Genomic DNA, 17885 nt, shown 5'->3' with positions numbered 1-17885 from the left:
ACTCGTGGCATGAAACACTGCATTAGACCTCGATAGAATAATAAATAGAAACACCAAGTTTGACCTATAATGAAAATTAAAACCCATCTGTTCTTGTGTAAGAGCTGATTTTATACCTCCAGAATACCAACAAGTCAGATGGAAACCTAATTGGGCTAGAAATTCGATAGTGCCCAGTTTGGGGCGCTATTTTTTCAAATCTTGAAAAAGTATCGCCAGGCTCTCATGATTCTGAGCTTCAACTAAATTGGCCGTTAGCGCTCCAAGAAAGAACTGGAGCGTTGAATCAAGCATTAATGGCCTCAGTAGGGTGCCACAGGGGCTCTACCAGCAGGACGATAATGAATTTCAGGTGCAATGCATTCGGGAATGATCATTCACGCTGGCTCCTTCCAGCTCTAAAAGGGAAGGTTCCATCATTGTGCAGATCCTCATTATCAACATTGCTGGCTGTGAAGATGACCTGAAAGCAACTGAATCCGGTAAATCTCATGGCTGATCCCTGTCCCAGTCCCAGGCATTGGAGGCGGGAGTGGAGCAAAGGAGGGCAGTGCTGTTCCTGGCCACTGGAAGGAGGTAATTGCCCCAGGTCTTCAGGGAAATGTGGTGGGAGGTGACCCAGGAGGTCTCAGCCAGCAGTGTGGTCGCCTGGAGCCTGACACAGTGCCGCAAGAAATTTAACCACCTCGCTCAGCTGGTCAGGGTGGGTAGATGCTTCAAATGGTTCTACAGACCAACATCTGAACCTCAGTCTGCAGACACTGCACAAAGCACCACACCCCCACCACTCACACACCAAGCATCTCCACCTACTAAACCTCACATCCACATCTCACACCTTGCCGACAATTACAGCTATTCAACTACAGCACACACACACATCTCCCAAACACATAGCTGCACTCGCACTCACACACATTAGTTTGTCTTGCAGACCAATAGGAGGGAGCAGCAGGGGATAGGTGGAGGTGATGCGCGGATGTAGCAGCTTACAGACCTGGAGGAGCGACTGCTACAACTCATTGGGCATCATGGCCATCGGCAACGTCGATCCCCTTGGGGACAACAACGGTATCTTCATCCTTTCTCCTTCTCGCATCCCACTTCCCCCTCACACCAGAAGCCTTTCTCACTTTCCAGCTCCTGATACTGTCTGCATTCCTTAGCTCCCCATTAGCGCCTCCCCCCCACCCCTGCAAGTGCTAACGGGAAGTTCAAAGCAGATGAATTTCTCCCCCAATATCTTTCCTTTATTGGAAGTGCTAAGTCTAACGATAGTTGTACTGATACATGCACTAAATTTTGACACGGGAAATGACAGAGCTCCATAAATGTACCTTAAAATAGACATATAGGATGATTTACTGGCCTGCTCTACTGCCATTGCGTTTCATTTCAATTGAAAACTTTTGAAAAGTGGATTAGCTTTTTTGAATCGGATGATAATTGTACAATGGTCGTATAAGAGACAGTGAAAATTAAAGGGTCGATTATATAATAATTGCATGTTTAATGGAGGTTAGAGTGGTGCTGTTATGGTGCACTTTTACAGCCTTCACAAAAAAAATCATAACACAACATCGGCACTGAAGGTACAGTTCCACTTTGATTAAATATGGGATAAAAAAATACTAATTTTGATAATACATTTAAAAATGGTAAAGGCCTTTCAGATTCACGCTTCTTCATTAGTATCTCTGATCAATCAATACAGTAAATGTTTATCCTCCAGATCACAAGATAATTACACAAGAATATATGAAATAGAAGCAGGAGTCGGCCATACGGCCCATCGAGTCTGCTCCGCCATTCAATAAGATCATGGTCGATCATCGACCTCAACTGCACTTCCCACCCGATCCCCCGAGACTCCAAAAATCTATCTATCTCAGCCTTGAATATATTCAGAGACTGAGCATCCACAGCCCTCTGGGGCAGAGAATTCCAAAGATTCACAACTCCCTCAGTGAAGACATTCCTCCCCATCTCTGTCTTAAATGGCCTACTTCTTATCCTGAGACTGTGACTGTGCCTCAAAGCTGTTGATGAAGTTGGTCTGGCAAAGTGTCAATCCATGCTGACTGTTAATAACTAGATTACTGTTGTTACATCAGTTAACTCCCAACAATCAGTTCTATTATTTTCCGTGGAATGGAAGGGAAACTAGTGATCTGGAGTTGGCTACATCTGTTTCATCACCATTTTTGAAATTGGATACCATGTTGTTCCCAACCTTCTGGTAGCTCTGCAGTGTTCAATAGCTCCCTCCTAATGATACTGCTTCACCAATCGCTCTCCTAACTCAGCACTCTGGGATAAATACAATTGATCCCTGGGATTTATTTGTCTTGAACCCAATTAGCCTGTCTCGAGCTTCCATCTCATTCCCTTTCAATTTGTTTCTGAATTTGTCTGCACTGATTCTGAGTGAGCGCTTCCTTTCCAACAGAATTTGTACAGGACAATTTTTCTCTTCATCATACTTTTAATTTATTTGTTAATCCATTTATAGTGATGTTTGCTTAAATCAAGGCTTCTGGGTTTTGGGAATGTACTTATCATGAACTGTCAGCATTATACCTTACACCTTCCTTATACCTTCAAAGGGTTTTCATTTCTTTTCTATTGAAGTGTTGAATATTTGCAATTCATTTGATTTAGTTGTTTCCTCATTTCATCAAATTTAGCTCTTCTGCAGTTATGTACCTAGCTCCTGGTCCAAGGTGTTTATGACTCCCAGCTATTAATAAACACTTCAGGTGTGGTGCCAGAGGACTGGAGGACTGCTAATGTGGTGCCTTTGCTTAAGAAGGGAGAAAAGGATAGGCCGGGTAATTACAGGCCTGTCAGCCTAGCCTTGGTGGTGGGAATATTATTGGAAAAAATCCTTAAGGACAGGATCAATCTTCACTTAATCAAGGACAGTCAGCATGGATTTGTTAAGGGAAGGTTGTGTCTGACTAACTTGATTGAATTTTTAAAGGAGGTAATGAGAAGGGTCGATGAAGGCAAAGCGTATGATATAGTGTATATGGATTTTAGCAAAGCTTTTGATAAGGTCCCACATGGCAGATTAGTCACATAACAACATAAGAACATAAGAAATAGGAACAGGAGTAGGCCATACGGCCCCTCAAGCCTGCTCTGCCATTCACTAAGATCATGGCTGATCTGATCATGGAGTCAGCTCCACTTCCCCGCCCGCTCCCCATAACCCCTTATCCCCTTATCGTTCAGGAAACTGTCGATTTCGGTCTTAAATTTATTCAATGTCCCAGCTTCCACAGCTCTCTGAGGCAGCGAATTCCACAGATTTACAGCCCTCTGAGAGAAGAAATTTCTCCTCATCTCAGTTTTAAATGGGCGGCCCCTTATTCTAAGATCATGCCCTCTAGTTCTAGTATCCCCATCAGTGGAAACATCCTCTCTGCATCCACCTTGTCAAGCCCCCTCATAATCTTATACATTTCGATAAGATCACCTCTCATTCTTCTGAACTCCAATGAGTAGAGGCCCAACCTAATCAGCCTTTCCTCATAACTCAACCCCCTCATCCCCAGAATCAACCTAATGAACCTTCTCTGAACTGCCTCCAAAGCAAGCATATCCTTTCGTAAATATGGAAACCAAAACTGCACACAGTATTCCAAGTGTGGCCTCACCAGTACCTTGTACACCTGTAGCAAGACTTCCCTTCTTTTATACTCCATCCCCTTTGCAATCTACTAACCTTTTGTGTTTCATGCACAAGTGCCCCCAGGTCCCGCTGCACTGCGGCACTTTGCAATCGTTCTCCATTTAAATAATAACTTGCTCTTTGATCTTTTCTGCCAAAGTGCATGACTTCACACTTTCCAACATTATACTCCATCTGCCAAATTTTTGCCCACTCACTGAGCCTGTCTATGTCCTTTTGCAGATTTTTTGTGTCCTCCTCACACATTGCTTTTCCTCCCACCTTTGTATCATCAGCAAACTTGACTACGTTACACTCAGTCCCTTCTTCTAAGTCGTTAATATAGATAGTAAATAGTTGGGGTCCCAGCACTGATCCCTGCGGCAACCCATGAGTTACTGATTGCCAACCAAAGAATGAACCAATTATCCCGACTCTCTGTTTTCTGTTAGTTAGCCAATCCTCTATCCATGCTAATATATTACCCCCAACCCTGTGAACTTTTAACTTGTGCAGTAACCTTTTATGTGGCACCTTGTCAAATGCCTTCTGGAAGTCCAAATACACCACATCCACTGGTTCCCCTTTATCCACCCTGTTCATTATATCCTCAAAGAACTCCAGCAAATTTGTCAAACATGACTTCCCCTTCATAAATCCATGCTGACTCTGCCTGACCGAATTTTGCTTAGCCAAATGTCCTGCTCTATTACTTCTTTAATAATGGACTCCAACATTTTCCCAACAACGAAAGTAAAAGCCCATGGGATCCAGGGCAAAATGGCAAGTTGGATCCAAAATTGGCTCAGAGGCAGGAAGCAAAGAGTAATGGTTGATGGGTGTTTTTGCGACTGGAAGGGTGTTTCCAGTGGGGTTCCGCAGGGCTCAGTACTAGATCCCTTGCTTTTTGTGATATACATCAATGATCTCAACTTGAATAAAGGGGTTATGATTAAGAAGTTTACAGATGATACTAAAATCAGCTGTGTGGTTAGTAATGAAGAAGAAAGCTGTGGACTGCAGGAAGATATCAATCAACTGGTCAGGTGGGCAGAACAGTGCAATTTAATCCAGACAAGTGTGAGGTAATGCAGTTTGAGAGAGCTAACAAGATAAGGAAATAGACATGAAATGTGTTGTGTATGCAATAACTGTTAGACTGAGTACTATTTAACTCCAAGAGGTATGACCTTGGCTCTGCTTTATTCAGGCCCAAAGTGCCCAATATACAAAATGGCTGGCCTTTTATACTTGGGCTGCAGACACGTGCGTGCAGCCCAATGGCCTCCAACAGTGATGCCATCTAGTGGCTAGTGACTCCAAAAGTACATACATGACAATACCCACCTCTGAGATATTAACACAGTCTTTTAGAAATTGAGACGGCCCGGTGTTTTAGGCTCCCGGGTTGACTGTCTCTGTTCAACTCCAGCCTTGGGTGAGTGTTCAGAGTCTGTTGTGACTGGTGGCTGACCTGGTGGGAGTGGCAATGGCCATGTCAGGGATTGAAAGTTGTAAGACTAAAAGTGTTTATTAATTGATTCTGTGTATGTATAAATGTTAAAAGTGTAGATTATACGGGAAGGCCCGTCTGTGTTGAAACAAAAGGAATTAAAATGAAATCCCCCATAAATGTCACATGGCTTTTGTCCTTTGTCTTAATTGGAAAGACATTTTAGCATAATCTAATCAAGAGGTGAATGGGTTTGTCCAAACAGTCACATATATGAGCAGAGCGAATAAGGAACTGGCCTGGAACCAAGGTCCAATCGTGAGGCTTTCTGAGGAACAATGAACTTTAGGAGTATAAAGGACCCTGCAGCAACTTTTCACTCTCTCTCTTGGACACGTGGCCTGAGACATCCCTGAAGACCAGCTAAAACAGTAAGCCCTGTGTCCAAACCAGCCAGCCCAAGGGAAGTAATCGCTTGTTATTATAACCTCATTGTAGCTCTGTTATAACATAATTGACAACTGTTGATAAGGAGCTTGTGTGTGTCTTTCTAAGATAACTGATCACTGCTGCTAATGTGCATGTGTGTATGTTTTTAATAAACCCTTCCAATTGTTTTGAACGAATTGTCTCACTGTTAAATATAAGCCCAAAGAGATTTAGAAAGCGTATAAATTGGTGGAGAATGTGGCCATCTGGCGAGACAGCTTTTTGATGATTCTTTTGAACAATTGGAAATCTTGGGAGTTGCGATTCTGACCTGTGTTGCGAATATAATTGAAATGATTAAACGGATCGGGAGAAATTGTGTCTTGAAGAGAGAGGTCGTCTCGATAGTTGTCACTGTGTAAGAGAGCTGGGTTGGAACTGTTTAAGTGAGGACCCACCAGTAGTTATATTCAAAAGACACAGGATGAAAGGATCGGTCATGGACAGAAAGCCAACAATAAAAAGTAATGTTGAGCTAGTTTATCAGGAGAGATTGTCCAAAAAGCTCCCGATACAAGATGCAGATGAGTTAAAGGCACAGGCACAGCACGAGGGTGGACCCGCCTCATTTGGGGGATGGTGAGAATTATCCAGGAGAGGGTAGATAGGGGAGAGCTGAGATCAAAACGGTGCAAACAGTCTTGCGGAGTTTAGCGCTTTTTATTGTGCCAGGAGAGATGAGGAATTAATGAGGCAAGACGCCAAAGTGATACAACATTTGAAAGAATTGCAAGTAAAAGATATTCCGTTAAAAGAAAGAGAGATTGAAGGTATAAAACAGCGAATGTAAGAAGGCCTCCAACTTGTGAAGCAGTTAAAAGAGGGGGAAATACAGAATTCAAGACAAGAAATTGGCCACTTAAACCATAGTATTAAGCAATTAGAAAGAGGGGCGAGCAGGCCGCTTCACTGGTACAGCAACAAAGCCCCTCAAACTTAAATGACACAGCAGCCATTGTTGAAACAAATGAAAACAAATTAGAGTTTAAAAAAATATAAATTGGAAAACTTGAGGCTCCAGCAAGAGATGGAAGATGCTGGGGGACCATTAAGAGAAGTCATTAAGAAGTGACATAGGGAGGCAGGTCACTCCCAATGCCAACTAGAAATAGCAAGGCTAAAAAGTAAGTTAGTGGAGCAGCGGGCTCTGGTATCCGCAGTAACATGGGGAGCCATAACAGAGACAGCAGAAGGGGAAAAGGGGGAAACAGATTGGGAAGAGAAAGGAAGTCAGTATAATCCCCAGGAGAGTGGTGTAGAATGGAATACTTTGGAGACACAAGAGCCAATCGTAGCCGTAGTAACCACTTCTTTACGACACAATGCGCACAGTCACATCACCAGTAACCATACCGACTCACGGCCCATATCTGGTGCTGATGCCACGGCGTGTAGCCACGAGTTCGGGCCCATTAATGATGGGGACGACCCACTGGAAGTTAATCGGAGGTGGGCAAATTCCAGGAGGGGTCACCCCAAGTTGGAAGAGAGAGACTTAACCCGAGTCCTCCTCTTGGCCTGTTCCACTTCCCTCACAGACAATCTGTCAGACGCAGTCCTCCGGCCTGCCACAGCGACCGATGTACTCATGTCCGAGATCCTAGACCATTTCGGGATCTAAAACTGGAACTTAGTGGCTCTGCTTAATCAGCCCAGGCAGCACCCAGAAGAGACCCCGAGAGCCTTCAGTAATCGCCTGTACGATATTTATCAACGTACGCAGAACCAGGCACCCGCAAATACTACAGTAGGAAAGAATCAGGAACTATTTAAATTGATGTTCTTGACCCAACTCCACCCTTTAGTTAAAACCACCCTGGGAATAGCCATGAGGCCCACCAATCAGTGAACAGATATAGAGACCAACGCTCAAATAGCCTGGAAGATGGTAAAACACCAGTTAAAGGTGAAGTCACCACCCATTGCAAATAAACCAGTGTCAATGGTGGAGGGATCTCGAAACTACCCCTTTAAGGGACAGCGCTTTAATTGTAAGAAGGTAGGCCACCTAGCAAAAGACTGCAGCAGACCCAGACCAGCACTGAACCATGATGCAACACATAGATACCTCCCGAGGGACGAATCCACGCCCTCTGGGACAGATCAATGATTGGATCAATTGATAACACTTCTACAAACCCAAATTGCCACGGGGAGGATGCAAAATCATTTACCGGTGCACGCAATCGCCCATGCACACTCATTAGAGAGACGCATTCAAGGATTGACCCTATGACAGGGTTTGGCCCCCAAAGATTGGTCGGAAGTGGAGTTCCGACGTGATGGTAGTGGGAGACCAGTAGTCCTTGTTGTCTTAGAAGGGGACAGACAGCAGATTATGTTTATCGATACTGGCTCAGCCGTTACCATCATCCATACCCCATACTCTGAACGCCATGCGGCAGCGGGCAAGGGTTATATGACCCTTAAAGGGTTTAACGGTGATACAACCACCGCGTATACAGGGAAGGCCACTGAACTTCAGTTGGGAAGCCTCACCTGTAAGGTCCCAGCACCTATGCTGATGACCACCCCTGACGGAAGGGGAATTTTAGGGACTGATGTGTTGGATCAGTATGGTGTGGTGATAGATTATAATCAGGACTGTGTTTGGATGGGATTGGGAGATAAGGTAGGAGTGATAGAAATTTCAAATACTCACTCGGTTTTTGCTATTAAAAAGCCCTCTGATTATGATGCTCCAGGGAGCGAAAATGAAGCCGTGGCAAAATTAATTCGGGAACACATGCAAGCATGACTGTGGAAAAATGGCAGGCGAGGAATCTATTGAGGGACCTCCTCCTCCCACTCATTCACTAAACAATACCCCATCCCAAGGGAGAGTCACCCTTACATCCGAGACACCATAAAATCCCGAGTCGAGCAGGGTGTTCTTAGGACAGGCATTTTCACGACCAATTCATCCACATGGCCGGTTAAAAAGCCTGATAGCAGCTGGCGACTGACTATTGATTACAGAAAGTTAAATTCTGTAACACCAGCCTGCTCACCGGTAGTAAGATAAACTCCCACCATATTATCTCAAATTCCTGCTGGTTCCAAGTACTTCTCAACCCTCGACATCGCCAATGGATTCTGGAGTGTCCCTGTTAAAGGGGAAGACCAGTACAAGTTTGCATTCACATTTGAGGACCAGAGCTACACCTGGACATGCTTGCCTCAGGAGTTCCACAATGCCCCCACGACATTCCACAAAAGAATAGCTGCAATTTTAAAAGACTTTTCCCACCCTACCTGCTTGCTGCAGTACATAGACCACCTACTGCTGGCAATCGACAGCATGGAGGAGCATCTGTCCCTTTTGCTCAAACTTTTGACATTGTTGGCTCAGGTGGGACGAAAGGTGAATCCCCGCAAGGCTCAATTAGTAAAAGAACGGGTCACCTTTCGAGGAGTGTCCATTTCTCCAGAGGGAACATCCCCCGACTCTCACAAGGTGGAGATAATACAGCGACTGCCATTACCCATTCCAAAACAGCCCTACGATCATTCTTGGGTTTGGTGGGGTACCAAAGGAACTTTATCCCAGGCTTTGCAGAGTGTGCAAAGCCCCTGTATGATTTAATAAAACTGCAGGGTGATGACATGTGCCCGGCATGGACTGATACCCAACCCAGTCTGTGGCTAAATTAAAAACTGCAGTGATACAGGCCGCATGTCTGATCCCTCCTGACCCCACGCAGCCCTTCCATCTGGAGGTCGGGGCCACAGAGCAAAGCCTCACTGCAGTTCTGTGCCAAATGTGAGCTGATCGACTATAGCCCATTGCATATGCGTCTCGAATCCTGCAGGGGGCAGAAAAGACATATACCGCATGCGAGCGCCACCTACTGGCCGTCTTCTGGTCGGTACATCACTTTACCTTTATTATTGGGTTACAGGCTACAATCCTGCACAGCGGGGACACACCTCAAACTACTGGTGAAACCTGGAGATTCGTTAGTTTCCTCTCAGTGCCTCAGCAAATGGACATTGGAATTTATGGAAAGAGACATTGATACCATTTCCAAACCCACCACCTTGCTGCCACAATTTCTGATCTATGAGGGGGACCCGCATGAATGTCTGTTTCCCCTGATTAACTTTAAGACCCATCCTACGCAGAAAGAGCCCATACAGGTTGCCCCAGATGTCTACATCGATGGGTCCTCATATCACATTGAAGGATGCCCCCCACACCTGGTATGCTGTGGTATTGCCAGAAAGAACCATCCAGCAAAGATGCAACAGACAGTCTTCACAATATGCAGAAATCACCGCACCTCTAACTGCTGTTAAGGAAACCTCAGATAGACCGGTGAATATTTGGTCCAATAGTGCCGATGTTATAAACACCATGCTCTCCCTGCCCCTATACCACAAAAATGACTATTGTACAATAGACGGTAAGGTCCTGGTCCATGAGCCCTGGTTACGCCTGCTCTGGTCATATCTTCATAGCCCTGCTTCATAGGAAAGGTAGAAACCCATAGAAAAGGGGGCCCACATGGTGAGGGAAATTCCAGAGCAGACAGAGCAGCCAAGGACACTGCGATTGATGGGGAGATGGAGGATATAGTTGTTGAGCCCTGCAATGCTGTTAGCAAGGCCTCCCCAACAGATCACCTCGATTTAAAATCCCTGCAGCAGCAATACTGATCATATGCTGTTGTAAGCGCCAGGCACGAGGAAGGCAGACCCCTTCCTCAACCAACAGCCTGGGCTCCCAACACCAGACTCGCCACTGACCCCGGCTCAGATGAGCAGTTGCTGATGTTCAAAAGAAAGCCAAACGCCTGCCCGGTGGTGTGTGTTCCACCAGAGGTGGGTCAAGAACTGCTCTCCCTCTTTCACTCCCACCCCACAGCAGGGCACTATTCGGCCCTGGTAACCTTCTCTAAGGTAGTATCCACAGCTTGGTGGCCTCCCATGAGGGAAACAATCGACCAATACGTTTACAAGATGCCTACCGTGCCTGCAACACAATCCTCCCGCATGCACTAACCGAGCCTTGCTTCAAAGCGCACCCACGCCTCAAGGGCCATGGACTCACCAGATAGACTTCATTGGGCCACTTCCATGGGCAAAAGGCAATTTTCAGCATGCCCCAGTGGTGGTGGATCAATTCACTAAATGGATCGAAGCATTCCCCTGCCGCTCCAACACCGCAATCACAGCAGCCAAAACACTATTGAATCATGTGTTTTGTAGGTGGGGAGTAGCAGTACAAGTGGTCAGTGATCAAGGTTCACACTTTACCAGTAACATTTTTACCCACCTGCAGGAAATGTTGGGGATAAAACACAAATTACACATTGCTCACCATCCCCGAGTCATCGAGGAGTCGAAAGGGGAACAGAATCCTCAAGTTAATGTTAAAAAAATTGTGTGCAGACCACCCCACTCAATGGGCTAGCATGCTGCCAATGTACTTAATGGCAATGAGGTCTACACCTCAGAGAACAACAGGGGTCTCCCCATATCAGGCCATAACGGGGAGGCTCAGTGGAACACCAGGCCAGCTAACACTAACAAGAGATGGGTCCCCTGACAATGAAAACATGTAGTTCCAAGTGGCTGGAACAAGTGGTAGATCACACCAATCAGATCAATTGATTTGTGGCCACCAAATTGGGGAAGTCAAGACGACAAATTAAAAAGTACTTTGAGAAGAAAGTCCGTCCCTGTGAACACGCGGTGGGAGACTCGGTAATGATTCCACATTATGGGAAAAAGCAGCTGCCTTTGAGCCCAGGTGGTGGGGACCATATACGATTACAGACCGATTGAACCCCACGGTTTATTTGATTCAGTTACCGGGGAAAAGGGTGTTAAGTACAAGAAGTGGTTTCACATTAATCAGTTAAAAACTGCCAAAGAGTAAATACTGCCCTGATCTGGTTTCCCACAGACCATGTTACGGATCCTCACGGTTGTCAGGACGACACTGGCCAAGACCGAAGCCGAGGGAAGATGGAGAAGAGGGAGCTGCAGCATGACTCACGGACATCATCAATCGTCAATGTGCTTGGAGACGCGACGGTGCACCGAGCATACGGGAAGGGGAGAGTCTCCGCTGGAGATATTCATGGACTATAATAAATCCCCTACGTAGCCTACACCATCCGAGGTGGGGACCAAGTCAGGCCACCCACCTTTCGTTCTCTCCCTCTCAATATGAGGGGTCAATAAGGATATTTCCCCCTCGAGGTGGGGAGTCTGTAAGAATAAAAGTGTTTATTAATTGATTCTGTGTATGTATAAATGTTAAAAGTGTATATTAAACGGGAAGGCACATCTGTGTTGAAACAAAAGGAATCAAAATGAAAGTCCCCACAGATGCCACACGGCTTTTGTCCTTTGTCTTAATTGGAAAGACATTTTAGCATAATCTAATCAAGAGGTGAGTGGGCTAGTCCAAACAGCCACATATGTGAGAAGAGCCAATAAGGAACTGCCCTGGAACTAAGGTCCAATCGTGAGGCTTTCGAGGAACAATGAACTTTAGGAGTATAAAGGACCCCGCAGTAACGTTTCGCTCTCTCTCTTGGACACACGGCATGAGACATCCCTGAAGACCAGCTAAAACAACAAGCCCTGTGTCCAAACCAGCCAGCCAAAGGGAAGTAATCGCTTGTTACTATAACCTCATTGTAGCTCTGTTATAACATAATTGACAAACTGTTGATAATGTGCATGTGTGTGTCTTTCTAAGATAACTAATCACTGCTGCTAATGTGCATGTGAGTATGTTTTTAATAAACCCTTCCAATTGTTTTGAACGAATGTCAAATATAACGCAGAGAGATTTAGAAATCTTATAAAGTCCATTTTCATTGAACATGTCAGTGATTGAAAGTTCCGATTCACTGATGACCACTGAGTCCTCTGATGACTGGGGGTAGGTTGGTTGGTCGTCGATTGTCTCTTCCTCCGACTGTTCCGGTTTGTCTGTGTGCCACAGCTTTGTCTGATCTATGTGTTTCCTGCATGTTTGCCCATTTTTGAGCTTGACAATAAATACTCTGTTGCCCTCCTTCGCCATGACAGTACCAGCGAACCACTTAAGACCCTGACCATAATTCAGAACATATACAGGATAATTTACAGAAATATCGTGTGACACAGCTGTGCGATCGTGATACCCTTGTTGACTTTATTTTCTATATTCAACATGATTATTCAAGTCAGGGTGTACAAGAGATAGTTTGGTCTTAAGATCTCTTTTCATCATTAGTTCAGCAGGTAAACGTGTGTGGTCTTGTCCTGTAACTGAGCAGTATGCATGATAGGCGGGTCTGCAGTGACCCTTGGGTTACTCGCTTCAAACTCTGCTTTATAATTTGGACAGCACATTCTCCTTTCCCTTTGGATGCAGGTTTGAATGGTGTTGACCTTACATGTTTGGTACCATTGAGTTTCATGAACTCTTGAAACTCCTGACTGGTGAAGCACGATCCGTTGTCACTAACAACGATGTCAGGCAGACCATGTGTCGCGAACATGACACTGAGATTCTCAATGGTCATTGTGGATGTACTGGATGACATGATTATACACTCTATCCACTTCGAATATGCATCCACCACAACTAAAAACATCTTCCCCAGGAAGGGACCTGCAAAGTCTATGTGGATCCTGGACCATGGTTTCGACGGCCATGACCACAGACTCAGCGGCGTTTCCGCTGGTGGTTTGCTGAGCTGCATGCAAGTGTTGCACTGATGCACACATCAGTCCAGCTCAGAGTCAATTCCCGGCCACCATACATGAGACCTGCCGATGGCTTTCATCATTACAATGCCGGGATGTGTGCTATGTAGTTCACGTACAAATTTCTCTCTCCCTTTCTTGGGCATAACAACACGATTGCCCCACAGTATACAATCCGACTGAATAGACAGTTCATCTTTGCGACAAATGTAAGGTTTGGTCTCCTCGCACATTTGCTTGGGTATGGCAGACCAATCACCTTTGAGGATGCAACTCTTCACCATCGATAAAATCGGGTCCTGACTGGTCCAGGTCTTAACTTGTTGAGCTGTGACAGGGGTTCCTTTACTCTCAGAAGCATCCATAACTAACAATATGTCCGCCGGTTGTGGTGTTTCCACCTCCGGTGTGGGCAACGGCAGACGGCTCAAAGCATCGGCACAATTCTCGGTGCCAGGTCTATGGCGAATAACAGTCATAAGCGGATAATGTCAGCGCCCACCTCTGGATGCGGGATGAAGCATTGGTATTGATATCTTTGTTTTCAGAGAACAGTGAAATGAGCTTGTGATCTGCCTCTAGTTCAAACAGGTACTGATGCATCTTTTTAACCCCATACACACAGGCTAGTGCTTCTTTGTCTACCATGCTGTAGGCTCTTTCCGCTTTAGACAAACTTTTTGAAGCATACGCGACTGGTTGAAGTTTACCCGACTCATTAGCTTGTTGGAGTACGCAACCAATTCCATATGACGAAGCATCACAGGCCAATACTACATGTTTACATGGGTCATAATGTACCAGCAGCTTGTTAGAGCAAAGCAGATTAGTGGCTTTCTCAAAAGCTCTATCTTTAGACATACCCCACACCCAGTTGTCGCCTTTTCTTAGCAGCATGTGCAGTGGTTCTAATAAGGTGCTCAATTTAGGGAGGAAGTTACCAAAGTAGTTGAGTAAACCCAGGAATGAACGCAGCTCCGTCATATTCTGCGGCATGGGTGCATTTTTGATGGCCTTGGTTTTCGCGTCCATGGGCCTGATGTCGTCGGCAGCAATTTTCCTCCCCAGGAATTCGAACTCTGCTGCCATGAAGACGCACTTCGAGCATTTCAGTCTGAGTCCCACTTTGTCCAGACGATGTAGAACCTCTTCCAGGTTGTTGAGATGTTCCTCAGAGTCACGACCTGTGATCAGGATGTCACCTTGGAACACGACAGTTCTGGGAACGGACTTCAGTAGACTCTCCATGTTCCTCTGAAATATTGCTGCAGCCAAGCGCATTCCAAAAGGGCACCTGTGATAAATAAACAGTCCTTTATGCGTGTTAATGCACGTAAGCCTCTTCGACATCTCGACCAGCTCCTATGTCATATAGGCCAACGTCGAGTCCAGTTTGGTGAACAACTTCCTCCCGACTCGCGTTGCAAACAAGTCATCAGTCTTCGGTAACGGGTACTGATCCTTTTTCGAAACCCTTTTGATCGTAGCCTTGTAGTCTCCACAGATTCTGACTGTGCCATCACTTTTCAGCACAGGAACAATGGGGCTGGCCCACTCATTAAATCCAACCGGTGATATGATCCCTTCACGTTGGAGTCTCTACAGTTCAATTTCGACCTTCTCCCTCATCATATATGGAACTGCCCGAGCTTTATGATGGATGGGTCTTGCATCTGAGTCCACGTGGATCTGCACCTTGGCTCCCGTGAAGTTGCCGCTGCCTGGTTCGAAAAGCGAAGGGAACTTGCTCAATACTTGAGCACATGTATCTTTCACCTTGATGTCGTTCCAATCGCATCTGATTTTTTTTAAGCCAGTTTCTGCCGAACAGCATTGGGCCATTGCCTGGGACAATCCATAGCAGTAACTCGTGAACAGTACCGTCAAACGACACTTTAATTGTGGCATTGCCAATCACCGTTATGAGTTCTTTGGTGTACGTGAGCAACTTGGTATTGACTGGACTCAGCCTGGGCCTCACAGCCTTAGTATCACACAGCTTGTCGAATGCCCTCTGGCTCATTATCGATTGACTTGCCCCCGTGTCCAGTTCCATCGATACCAGCACCCCATTAAATTTCACGTTGATCATTATCGGTTGGCTCTTAGTTAGGAACAAGTACAGTCCATACACTTCCTCCTCTGGTATCTCGGATTGCGTATCCGGATCCGCGCTAGTCTGACCATCATCCTCCACGTGGTGTGTTGCAGCACGCTTGCTCTGGACACTTGCACTGGTGATGCCCCACTCTCAGACAGCCTTTGCAACTATATTGCTTAAATCGGCACTGTTAGTGCCAGTGATTTCCCCCACAACGCCAGCACAGAGAAATCGGATGCATTCCCGCTGGCGGACTTTGGGCAGCCACAGGTTTCGTGTACACAGTCGGGTAGGCCCTGCCATGTGCCGCTCTGCCGAACGCCGAATCAATCATATTTACAGTACTTGCCCGAGCTTTGATTTTTCACTGATATCTGCTTTAGACTTCTATCCATCGTCATGCATGACTGAGCGATCGTGATGTCCCTGTTCAAGTCCAACGACTCCACCGCCAGTAGTTTACGCAGGATCACCTCGTGGTTGATGCCGATTACAAAGAAGTTCCGCAGCATGTCTGCCAACACAGCCCCGAACTTACACGGTCCCGCTAGACGTCTCAGGTCGGCAACAAATTCCACCGCATTCTGGCCCTCTGAGCGAACGTGCGTGTAAAATCTGTATCTCGAGATGATGATGCCTTTTCTGGCTTATGGTGGTCCTGTACCAGTGTACACAATTCTTCATACATCTTCTCTGTTGGACTCACAGGCAAGAGTAGATTCTTTGTCAGACCAGAAATTTTTGGACCGCAAACCGTGAGGAACACCGCCCGGCGCCGACCTCCTCCATTTTGTTGGCCACGAAGAACTGGCTCAAACGGCTCACAAAGTCTGCCCAATCTTCTCCTTCCACAAATCGCTCCAACAATCCAATTGTGCTCATTTTTGCATGCAAAGGTTCTTGTTGCCTTGTCGTCAAATGTTGTGTATGAAATAACTGTTAGACTGAGTACTATTTAACTCCAAGAGGTATAACCTTGGCTCTGCTTTATGAAGGCCCAAAGTGACTAATATACAAAATGGTTGGCCTTTTATACTTGGGCTGTACACACGTGCGTGCAGCCCAATGGCTTCCAACAGTGATGCCATCTAGTGGCTAGTGATCCCAAAAGTACATACATGACAAAATGGTAGGATACTGAGAAGTGTAGAGGAACACATGGAACCTTGGAGTGAATGTCCACAGATCCCTGAAAGTAGCAGGCAAGGTAGATAAGGTGGTTAAGAAGGCATACAGAATGCTTGCTTTTATTAGCCGAGACATAGAATACAAGAGCAGGGGGGGTTATGCTTGAACTTTATAAAATACTGGTTAGGCCACAGCTGGAGTACTGCATGCAGTTCTGGTCACCACATTACTGGAAGGACGTGATTGCACTGGAGAGGGTACAGAGGAGATTTACGAGGATGTTGCCGGGAGTGGAGAATCTAAGCTATGAGGACAGATTGGATAGGTTGGGTTTGTTTTCCTTGGAACAGAGGAGGCTGAGGGAAGACCTCATTGAGGTGTATAAAATTATGAGGGACCTAGATATAGTGGATAAAAAGGGCCTATTTCCCTTAGCAGAGGGGTCAACAACCAGGGGGCATAGAAAATAGGTGCAGGAGCAGGCCATTCAGCCCTTCTAGCCTGCACCGCCATTCAATGAGTTCATGGCTGAACATGAAACTTCAGTACCCCCTTCCTGCTTTCTCGCCATAACCCTTGATCCCCCGAGTAGTAAGGACTTCATCTAACTCCCTTTTGAATATATTTAGTGAATTGGCCTCAACTACTTTCTGTGGTAGAGAATTCCACAGGTTCACCACTCTCTGGGTGAAGAAGTTTCTCCTCATCTCGGTCCTAAATGGCTTACCCCTTATCCTCAGACTGAGACCCCTGGTTCTGGACTTCCCCAACATTGGGAACATTCTTTCTGCATCTAACCTGTCTAAACCCGTCAGAATTTTAAACGTTTCTATGAGGTCCCCTCTCATTCTTCTGAACTCCAGTGAATACAAGCCCAATTGATCCAATCTTTCTTGATAGGTCAGTCCCGCCATCCCGGGAATCAGTCTGGTGAACCTTCGCTGCACTCCCTCAATAGCAAGAATGTCCTTCCTCAAGTTAGGAGACCAAAACTGTACACAATACTCCAGGTGTGGCCTCACCAAGGCCCTGTACAACTGTAGCAACACCTCCCTGCCCCTGTATTCAAATCCCCTCGCTATGAAGGCCAACATGCCATTTGCTTTCTTAACCGCCTGCTGTACCTGCATGCCAACCTTCAATGACTGATGTACCATGACACCCAGGTCTCGTTGCACCTTCCCTTTTCCTAATCTGTCACCATTCAGAAAATAGTCTGTCTCTCTGTTTTTACCACCAAAGTGGATAACCTCACATTTATCCACATTATACTTCATCTGCCATGCATTTGCCCACTCACCTAACCTATCCAAGTCACTCTGCAG

General features: G+C 45.9%; 1 protein-coding gene across 2 annotated transcripts in view; it reads right to left on the bottom strand.

Moving 5' to 3' along the window:
* LOC139277131 (neural cell adhesion molecule L1-like protein) overlaps positions 1–17885 on the bottom strand; it is a 759673-nt gene that overhangs the window by 605340 nt on the left and 136448 nt on the right. The gene's annotated exons all lie outside the window — the stretch shown is intronic.

The sequence above is a fragment of the Pristiophorus japonicus genome, chromosome 12 (assembly GCF_044704955.1).
Source record: "Pristiophorus japonicus isolate sPriJap1 chromosome 12, sPriJap1.hap1, whole genome shotgun sequence".
Lineage (NCBI taxonomy): Eukaryota > Metazoa > Chordata > Chondrichthyes > Pristiophoridae > Pristiophorus > Pristiophorus japonicus.
Note: the sequence above shows the minus strand (reverse complement) of the source record. Positions and strands in the feature narration are given on the sequence as shown.